This window comes from Dermochelys coriacea, chromosome 14 (genome assembly GCF_009764565.3).
Source record: "Dermochelys coriacea isolate rDerCor1 chromosome 14, rDerCor1.pri.v4, whole genome shotgun sequence".
Classification (NCBI taxonomy): domain Eukaryota; kingdom Metazoa; phylum Chordata; order Testudines; family Dermochelyidae; genus Dermochelys; species Dermochelys coriacea.
Window position 1 is genome coordinate 8,544,305 of NC_050081.1, and position 10,934 is coordinate 8,555,238.

The window sequence follows — 10,934 nt, forward strand, 5'->3', positions numbered from 1 at the left end:
TAGAGCATTGGACTTGGATTTACTGACTTGGTTTCTATTCCCTACTCTGTCACTTAGGCCCAAGATCATACAGTACATGTCAGACAGGATGGGAGGAGAAAGAGAGGCACAGAAAGGTGTACCTTTCTGTGCCTCTTTCTTCTCCCATCCTGTCTGTCATGCCTATTTAGATTATAAATTCTTGAGGCAAGGAATGTTTTGTCCTGAGCCTGACCTAGCAGGTCCCCAATCTGTTGGGTCTTCCAGGTTCTGCTGTAACCTGAAATTTCTTGGTTTGCCCCTACAGGACTACTGGAGACCCTAGAGTTGGGAAGGAGGAGAGCTGCTTTCTGGACAGGAAGAATTGTATTTTTCTCAGATTAAGAGGTAGAATCTCATACTAGTTTAATAGTGAGAACTTGTTCGTGAAGCATATTATAGTTTCTCTGAGGTAGTAAAACACTCTTGAGCTGAAGGAGTAGACCTTTTTTCTTAGTCAGAGACAACTGACAAGAACACTCTCTCCCTTTCATCAATCCATGCAAGATTTGCTGGATTAACACACACTTAACTGTTCTTCTGAAGTGTTCTTAAATCTAGAAGGATTGTGATGCCATGCTTATCCCATCATAGGTGCATTCCCAGCCAATGGGGTCATGGTTAAGAAAATCTTAAAATAGCGGGAGAAACAAGTTTGGAAGCCCTGGAGAAAGATAAGCGGAAATTGCCCTCAAAGTTTGCTTAGAAACTGTAGACTTGAGTGGTCCTTAGAACTCTAGTCATTTGATTTGAAGTAAAATGGAGAACCTGAATATGAACAAATGGCTCCCTAGTACCTCTTACCTTTAGATGTATAACAAGATTGACAATGGTGTATCTGACTCTAAGCATAAAGGTTCACATAGGTCCCCAACCACTCTTTAGTCACAGCTACACCCTAGAAGACACTCTGTTTCAGTGATCTTGAAGTAGTTGCTTAGATTTTGGCATAAGAATTGCCATACTGCAATAGACCAATAGTCCATCCAGTCCAATGTGTTATATAATTGTGGTTAGAGGGATAGATTAGAAATTTTGTGTGGGTTTGGTCATACAGTTTCAAATGTATTTTGGGTTAAATCCTTCTAACTATATGCAACTTTTCTCTAGGCCCCATTGTGATGGGGGAGGGTGTGTGAGAGAGAGAGATAAGAGAATGTTAATAGAACAACATCTTGTCTTAACAGAAGTCAGTACGAGATACTTCAGAGGAATGTGCAAGAATCCCTGCAATGGCAATTAGGGAGTAATCTTCCCATAAACAGTTTCTTCTCAACCTCAACCAGTGGTGGTATTTTATGCCTTAAGGAGGAGCGTCTATATTTGTTACATTAGCTAGGATAAAATGTTCTTATCATATAAACGTCTCCTTTTCTTAATCATAAGATCTTGGATTCAAGGGAGCTGCAGTATTTCTTCTTACCATCTTTAAAATGCAATGCTTGTTAGCTTCATTGGATGTTTTCTTGCTCTTGTATTAAAAGGTAAGTAAGAGCACCTCGTCTGTACCATTTTCTAATAATGACGAACATTTTGCCCCATTGGTAGCTTCAGCCCTTCTGATTTCCTTTTTTTTAAGTCCACCACTCTCACCTATACGTGACAAACTTGCATTCTGCAGTTAACAACCTTGATTGCCCTAAATGTTGAAAGCCTTTTGAATGTGAAGACCAACCTTAATGTTGTAATTTGCTGAAACAAGTCTGAACTAGCCTTTTACCAAAACCGGAGTCCCCTTTTAGGGGCTCTCCCCGTAAAAGATGAGTTGTTTATATCCATTTGAACTCCTGGTGCCTGTGATGGGAGAATGGACCATCTTTCCCAGGGATGGTCTTGAGGGCTCAAATTACTAAAATTCATTATCCTGGAGCTAACCATTACCATTTGCATAAATTTTCAGATTTCATCTTGCACTCCTCTGTAGCATCAGCATTTTATCTCTGCTTGGGGGAGGGGTTGGGTTTTTTTTGGGGGGTTGCCGCTCTTTTGTAGCGGTCACTTCAAAATACCCAATTCTATGATTCAGCCTGCCATCCTAGAATCATGCTTTCCTTATTAGATTTGATAGAATTTGGTGGGGGGGATATAATTTCATCAGATAATATTTTTAAGCTTTTATTTTTATTTGTATTTTTATTTTCATAGTTGTGGGAAATCATGGGGAGAAGGAGTCGGACAATAATTTAATGAAAATAGACATTGAGATTCAAAAAGTTAGTTTTATAAATATCACATAATCTGCAGCTCCAATTTTGCTAACATTGGAGCCAACTGTTCAGGCAGAGTTGTAAATGTATGCTTCATACAGCATTCATTACAACATGTTTTATATACAATAAGGAGGACTCTGAATTCTCAAGCAGCATCTTTCTTATTTTGCCTATCTGTAAATTTGATGATCAAATGGAAATGTTTTCATCGGTTTGTGTATGTATCAAAAAATTTGTTTAATGACACTTACTGATAAAAATCTAATCCTTCCAAGTCTGCTTATAATGCAGAATTGCCAAGCTACCATCAAAACACAAGCAAATTATAAAGCTATAAATGATTATGGCATGATTAATAGATCTTATAAGAATGTGACAGACACTTGCAGTCCTGTACCCAATCAACACAAGATGAACAAATAAGTATCTGTACCCAGCTGGATTCTACAGTCACTCACCTGGTGGAAAAATCTCGGGTTTGTGCAGGAGTCCTATTCAACCACAATCCTCCTATGGTCATGCTAACATCGGACTCTTCCCTCTTGGGATGGGGAGCACAATTGGGTCCTCACACAGTCCAAGGCAAATGGTCACAACCGGAAGAATGCTTTCACAGCAATCTGTTGGAGTTAAGAGTGGTCAGAAACGCTTGCCTACACTTTCTTCCTCTAGTCAAAAACAAATCCATCAAGATCATGACAGACGACAAAGCTTGTATGTGTTTATATTATATCAATTGTCAGGGCAGGGCGCGTTCCTGCTTGCTCTGCACTAAAGAAATAAACTTGGAATTGATGCTTGGAAAACCAGATAGTCATCTTACCTTCTTACCTCCTGGGTGTACAAAATACCATGGCAGACAACCTCAGCGGTCGTTTCCCCCTAAATTACAAATGGGATTTGGACTCTTCAGTCTTCAACAAAATATTCCTGGCTGGAAGATTTCCAGAGATTGACCTTTTTGTCATAGCAGCCAACATGACATGCAGAAAACTCTGTTCCAGGACTCAATCTCTAGGAGACGCTTTCCACATTACATGGACAAAAAGGTCTTTTCTTATGCGTATCCTCCAACTCCATTGCTTTTAAAGGTCCTCATCAGGACCAAGCCAAGGTCATTTTGATTGCACCAACTTGGCTAACACATTTGGTTTCCTTACCTTGTCAAACTCATTTCTCTCCCTCCATGGTGGCTCTCAACCAAACCTCAGCTGTTTTTGTCTCAGGATGCAGGTCGGATGCTTCACCCTAATATGAATGTTCTGCAGCTACAAGCCTGGTTCTCAATCAATAGCTCTCAAGATTAGAAGCAGCCTGTTCTCAGGAGTACCAAATGTACTTTTAAATAGCAGAAACTTCCCTTTGGAAATGGAGAAGAGATTGGCACAGGTATAACCAGTGCCACCTTTCACCTGTCTAGTCATCTTTCCATAACATTGGATTACCTACTGGAATTGAAAATGCGAGGTCTTTTTCTAGGTTCATTAAGTGGCAATAACAGCTTTGCACATGCCAGTAGAAGGCTTCTCAATATTTGCTCATCTGACCGCAGCAAGATTTCTGAAAGGTTTTACAAATCTTTTTCTCCAGATTAGAGCCCCTGCACTGCTTTGGGATCTCAGTTCTTAACCGGCTCATGAAACAGCTCTTGTAGCAGCAACCACATGACTAGTGGCTCAATCCCTCTATGAAAAGGGCCTTATTGGTAGTTGTCACTTCTACTCAAAGGACTGGGGAGATGGGAGTTCTGATGGCAGGCCCTCCAATGTAAAGTGATCTCTGGGGAGAAGGTAACCTTACAACCTCATTCAAAATTTTTTACCTAAGGTTTCTTGAGTTTCATATTAACTATTCATCTTCCTTTCCCCCCCCCCCCCCCCAACTGCATTAATCTACACTGTAATCTGACTTCCATACACTAAATGTTCAGAGGGCATTAGCCTGTTCCTTGGACAGAAGTAAGCCATTCAGGAAGGTGGCCAGACTGTTTCTCTTGCAGGTTAGGTCTAGGGGAGCCTCTGTCTCCACTCAAACTTTTTTCCAAATGGATCTCTGGGTGCATTATTGCCTCTTATGGTTCCACTGACGTTCCACTTCCCCCGTGAGTGACTGCACGTTCTAGTAGATTATCTATCTGTAGCCTTACTCAAGGAAGTTCCAGTTGCTGAAATCTGCAAGGCTGCAACCTGGTCATCTTGCAGTGTGAACCAAAGCATATGCACAGATCAGACACTACAGTAGGCACTGCAGTTCTTCTCTGAGGGACTCTGTTCTGAAAATCCCACTGCCTTAGGGGGTTACTTCTAGGGAGTCATCTGAAGCAAAGCACCCCCAGGAATGCTACTTGGAGGAGGAGGAGAGGTGAACCTGTGGATGTTCCACTACCTCCCCTCCTCTCTAGAGTTTTCTCTGTGTACTTCACAATAGAGAAGGAACTGAGGGCAGTTCACCCACACAGCCCTATAGAACTTCGGTACGAGGCATGAGGATATGTAGGATTCATGTGCAGGCCAAACAGGCATTGCTACCAAAAATCTCCAATCGAAGGCACAGGGCCCATGCACACCTGAAGTGGGGCACCCACAGAGGGACACATCTTAAAGAACTTCCAGTTACCTCTCCTTTCCAATTTGCAAAAAGAAAAGGAGTACTTGTGGCACCTTAGAGACTAACAAATTTATTTGAGCATAAGCTTTCGTGAGCTACAGCTGACTTCATCGGATGCATCCGATGAAGTGAGCTGTAGCTCACGAAAACTTATGCTCAAATAAATGTGTTAGTCTCTAAGGTGCCACAAGTATTCCTTTTCTTTTTGCGAATACAGACTAACACAGCTGCTACTCTGAAACCTTTCCAATTCTTGCAGCTCTTCTCTGACCCCTTCCAATTAATTCATCAACATTCTTTTTGAATTGTGGGCACCAGAACTGAAGACAGTCTTAAGATTCCCTTCTTCTGCATGATCAAATCTGTAGTGACAGTTGGTAATAGAACTTAGCCAAACTAGTGGTGTGGTTTTTTGTTTTGTTTCTAAGTTTTGCCTCTCAATAGAAAAGTCTGGGTGGAGAGAGGAAATTAGTACAGTTTGAATCCGCAATAGATTTTTTTCCCAGTTTTTCTCACCAGAATTAAACTGTACATGCATTTTTATTTTGCAAATATTAATCAAGTTACTAGTATGGGCCATGACTCTGATACAAAAGGGTTCTGAACCTCTGTAGAGGTATAATGTTACTAGAATAGATAATATATTTATATAATTTTAAAAACTTTTATAGCAAGGGACAAATATTTCAGTCAAGAATCCAACTGGCGGTTATCCTGTTGAGAGTTGTATTGTCCCCTGAGAGTAACTCATGTAAATTTTGTATATTTACACTTTTGTTCCTATTCATATTCTGCTCATTTTTGACTGGCCTTTATTAAAATAAGACATTAAAATATATTGGCTTAGTTCAAACCTTATCACATTTATTTTAAGAGCATGTCTTAGCCCGTGACTACATCTGTACTCTGTATAATTAGTGCAACATCTTTTTCAGAGTTGTTTTTTCCTGAAGACGCCTAGCAACTTTCCCTTGTTAGATGATAGCCGCAGAGTGGTTTTGAGTAATAAATCTTCCCCCGAGCAGCATGTATTAATCAAAGCAGAAGTCGGTCTAAATAGCAGCTTAGCTCATGTTAGATAGTTAACATTTGTATTATTGAATGCAATCTGTCAACAAAGGTCAGCTGGAAGTGGGTTGTTTAGTTTCTTAGAGCAGTAAGCTCTGCCTATGTAGTAAAAAACTTGGATATCGCACCATATTTTTAGCATGGTCATGTAAAAGTATATGTAAGCTTAAAGGCCCGGCCCATACACAAGTCATAAAATAATTTTGAAAAGAAGCACAGTGAACAAAAAGGAGTACATGATTTAAGCAGGTCCCTACTGTAGTAAAGGCTAAGACTATAACAGGGTTCAAAAAAGAACTCTCTCGGCTGTGTTTGCCAGAAGCTGGCAATGGGCAACAAGCGACGGATCACTTGATTACCTGTTCTGTTCATTCCCTCTGAAGCACCTGGCATTGGCCACTGTCAATAAACAGGATACTGGGCTAGATGGACCTTTGGTCTGAACCAGTATGGCCGTTCTTATGGACTGCTATACCTAATTCTACCAGGCTTTCCTATGGAGTTGGATGCGGCACCTGGCTGTCCCCAGATTGTCCTAGGGTTAGAGTGATAGAGCCAGCAACATAAGTGGAACAAGAAATTCAGTCTTGGGCAAGGTCTACACTACGAAGTTAAATCAATATAAATCACCTTACGTTGACCTATTTGTGCATGTCTCCATTCAAATTTTGTCTCCCACCAACATATGCAACACAATAAAACCACACCATGGAGCCAACCTACGGCAGTCAACATAGCGTGAGAGTCGACATGGGTTCGGCAATGTCTACGTTAAGTCTTCCACCATCTGTCCCACAATTCCCCGTTACCTGCAACAGTGACGAACTGCTCTCGTCACAACTATGAACTCCACTGCCATGGTGTCATGGAGACCAGAAGCCATGAGTTTATCTGGCATCATTGCAATAAACGGGCTAAGGACATACTGACAGGTGGCTTTGGGACCCCAGTAGCAGCTCTTTTCTGTGCTTTCTGTTACTCTCTGCTTTGAGATATGAAGCCGCCACTGCCGCCACCACCTGTGGAAAATAGCAGCAATTTTCAGTGCCATTGCCATATGCTTATACCCATGGAATAGAGATCAAAATTTGATTGCTTGGTACAACTGAAATTCCTTCCCCTTGCTGGGCCATTCTCGCCATAGCTGAGGTTGGGGAGCAATTCTGTGTAGAGATGCTCCACAGCTAAAGTGTCAATAGGCAGATCTTCTTAAAAGCTTTTATAGGAATAAGAGAAAGGAGTTTTGAAATTTTTCCTTTTCTATTGTTACCTCCAATCCAATGCTACACCTGTCTGTTTTTATCAGCAACTGCTGCAGTTGCGGCCTTTGAAGGCTGCCTCTTTCACATGTCGGTGCCTGACTGATGAGAAGGGGAAAGAAGAGGACTAGGAAGGACATTTCACTGAGATCCTGCAAGCTAGTGCTTCATTGACTGTGCACACAGGGTCTGGAGGGCTAACGTGGCAGATGGCATAGAGAGCAGAGCACACAGGAGACAGGCCCAGGAGAGGAATGCACCTGAACCTAATGGGTCTTCTCATGCAGCAACCACCAATGCTGCAGACCCTGGTTGACCTACAGGTCCAAAAATCCCAGACTCCCCATGCTTTTGCAGTCCTTAGAGCACTCCATAGTAGCATCTCCCTTCTTCCCCAACCCTGCCATGTGGCATGAAAGGCTGTGTTCTTCCTTACTCCTACCACTCCACACCATGAGACACCAATGAATATCACAGCTTCATGTAAACTGAGTCGAGAGAACCACGGTTTGTGCATGTAGGTGCAATGGACTACATTTGTACACTGAAAGGGGCAGAAATACTTGTTGCCTTTCCAATTGCAAAGTCCCATTCCCTTCATTTGTTTAAAATGTGCATTGCATTGCCTCCTATTTGCACATTGTTTTTCTGAGCCTAGGAGTTAGGTAGTGCTTTATGCTTTGACACTGCAAAATGCATAGCAGTACTATGTTGTGGAGTAGGCAAAAACAGTGCAGAAAAAGTCATATCAGTAAATATACACGCATACCACATAATTCATAGCAGCATCTGAAGCTCCAGGCCCAGAGAACAATCCAGTACAGAACACTATTGGCTGACTGTTAAGATGGTCTTTCAAAGTCTCTCTGAAATGCATGACTCCAGGTTGAGCTCTTGTAATGGGTTGTGTCTGGTTGTTTGAAGTCAGCAAACGGCTCCTTCACCTCCACCCTGTGACAGCTTTTCCCCCTTTGCCTCACAGATACTATGCATGACACAACAGGCAACTATAACCAGTGGGATATTTTTCTTATCGAGATCCAATCTCGTGAGTAAATACTGCCAGCATCCCTTCAATTTATCAAAAGTGCATTCAATTGTCATTCTGCACCTGTTGAGCTGGTAGTTTAATCTTTATTTGTACTGTCAAGTGGGCCACTGTATAACTTAATGACCACAGGGAGCATTGTGTAGGTTGGGGTCCTAAAAATCAGTACTGATATTTCAATGTTGCTTGTGGTAATCCACCAATCAGGAAAAGAATATTCCCGTTTACAGCTTTCTGAACATTCCTACGTTCTTAAAGATGCAAGCATCATGCACCTTCCCTTACTGGCCCACACTGATATCAGTGAAGTGTTTCTGGTGAGCCATCAATGTTTGCATAACTATAAAAATAGTTGTTTCTATTGATGCACTCTGTGGCAAAGTGGGTGTTGTGTGCCATCTATCGCCTTCACTTCCACCCCGCAGTTCAGGAACTTCATTGCTGCAAATCCATCCACTATGTCCCGCCCAATGCTGAGAGTCTCAGTCCTCTGTAGTGGAAAATGATTAATAGCCCTACACACTTGACAATAGCCCCCACTATGGATTTTCTGACTTCAAAATGAATTCCTACTGACCGGTGGCAATCCAACTTTGCAAGCTTCAACAATGCAATTGCTACTCGCTTCTCCACTGTCAATGCAACTCTAATTCTGGTTTCCCTATGCTGGAGGCGGGGGTGAGATTGGCGCACAGATCCAGGAATGTGACCTTTTGCATCCAAAAGTTCTGCAGCCTCTGCTTGTCAACCCAATCCTGCATTACGATGTGATGCTACTAATCAGTGCTCATTTCTTGGGCCCAGAAGTAGGCTTCACCATCTGCAGCTGCTCTATGGATGCCACCAACATCCCTGGAGTGGTCTCTCGGCAAACTACTTGGAGAAATCATCATGTTGCAGTACTTCCTGCAGGTTTGTGAATACATAAGGATCACACATCTGGTATTTGCAACATTCATGAGAATAGTGCAGAGCTCTGCAGGCTCTATGCTTTTGTCAGAGAGGACAGACCCCAAAAAGTGCCATGCGGGTTTGTAGGATTTTAAAAATAAGGCATGAAAATTATGGAATTAGGTATGCCATCAAGGGATGGAGAAAATTGCATGCTGCAAACTTGAGCCCTGGCTCTTGGAGATCCTTGGCTGAGTAGTTTTGTTTCTACAACATCTGAAAATTTCCCAAAAGGCATCATGCTAGACAGCGGTGCATGTCGTATAGGGATGTCTACTGGTGGTCCACAACACTTTGCATCAACACAAGCAGTCCTGGGTTACTACGTATAACATCGACGCAAGCAGCTACATATGCATGTGCACAAGTGATATGTTAAGTGGTGGCTGTCGGCTCATATGACTACAAAATTTGGTCAACAGAAGTTTAGACATGGCCTTGGTCTGTACTTGAAAGTAATAACACCATAGATATGTCAGTCAGCTGAGGAAAAGAACACATCCCTAGCTGATGTAGCTAAGCCAATGTAACTCCCAGATTAGATGAAGCTGTGTCAACAAAAGAGGGCTTTACATTAACATACAGCGTGTCTACACTGGGAATTTTGTTATAGCTATAGCTAGCAGGAATGTGTGAGGGTTTTTTTTTTGTTTTGTTTTTTGTTTTTTTCATAGCCTGGACGGACACATACTTATGCTGATATAACTTTTAAGAAGGCCTGTCATGCGATTTAAAAAAATAAAACAATAATGGAATACTATTTATATAAATATTTTTGGATGTTTTCTACATTTTCAAATATATTGATTACGATTAATTTTTTTGAGTTAATCGCGTGAGTTAACTGTGATTAATCGACAGCCCTACTTTTAAGTGTAGACCAAGTACTGTAGAGTGTAGTAATCATGTGGCCATACTATAGCTGGGATCCTAGCATAGGCTTGTGGCATTCATGCCTTAATATCCAGCCCTAGGTATGAGCCAACTGGCTGTATGTAAGAGTTTTCTCTCAAAGAAAGATGTTTCTATCCCCTGTATTGTTCAGCTTCATTTACTTTCACAAATCAAAGAAGAGAATATCAACAAAAATGTTTTACTTTGCTGTACCACCTTTCATCCTGAAAGAACTCCAGAGTAGTTCACAAATTCTGCACATGTATATATTGCTAATCATAGCAGAGAAAATGTGTCCATGAACTCATTTCCCAATGCTCGAAGAGGAGTCCTATATACATTTTAGTGCACTCTACTTGTTGCATGAAAATGGGTATCAGGACAAGTGCTGTTTATTATACTGTTTCTTATAGCAGCCAGAAATAAAGTACTATTTATTTTGTTCAATATCCTGTAATAATTACTTGTAGCTGCATATTAATAAAGTACAAGTAAGACATTAAATATGCTAGTCATAACATGAAAGCTAGCACCTTTGTGCTATAATGTGTGTTTCTCCTTTTCTGGCTCTAGGTAACAGTTGAGACAAAAGTTTAAAACTTGAGCTGCGTGAGTTGCAACAGTTTTGGTATACAGGGGATTCATTAATGCCAGCTTCTTCTGATTTCAATTCACATGGGTTTTTTATTTATTCCTTTTGAGTTTAAGGTTTGACTTCAAAGCCAATTAAAACAAGCCAATTATGTTTCACCTGGTTTAGCATCAAAACTATAAACTGACTCAGTTTCATGCGAAATGTTTAGTTTGGGGTTTATAATTAAACAGAACCAGATGCACTTTGTGGTTTTGGGTTCCATAATGAAAGTTGGGTTCAGATCT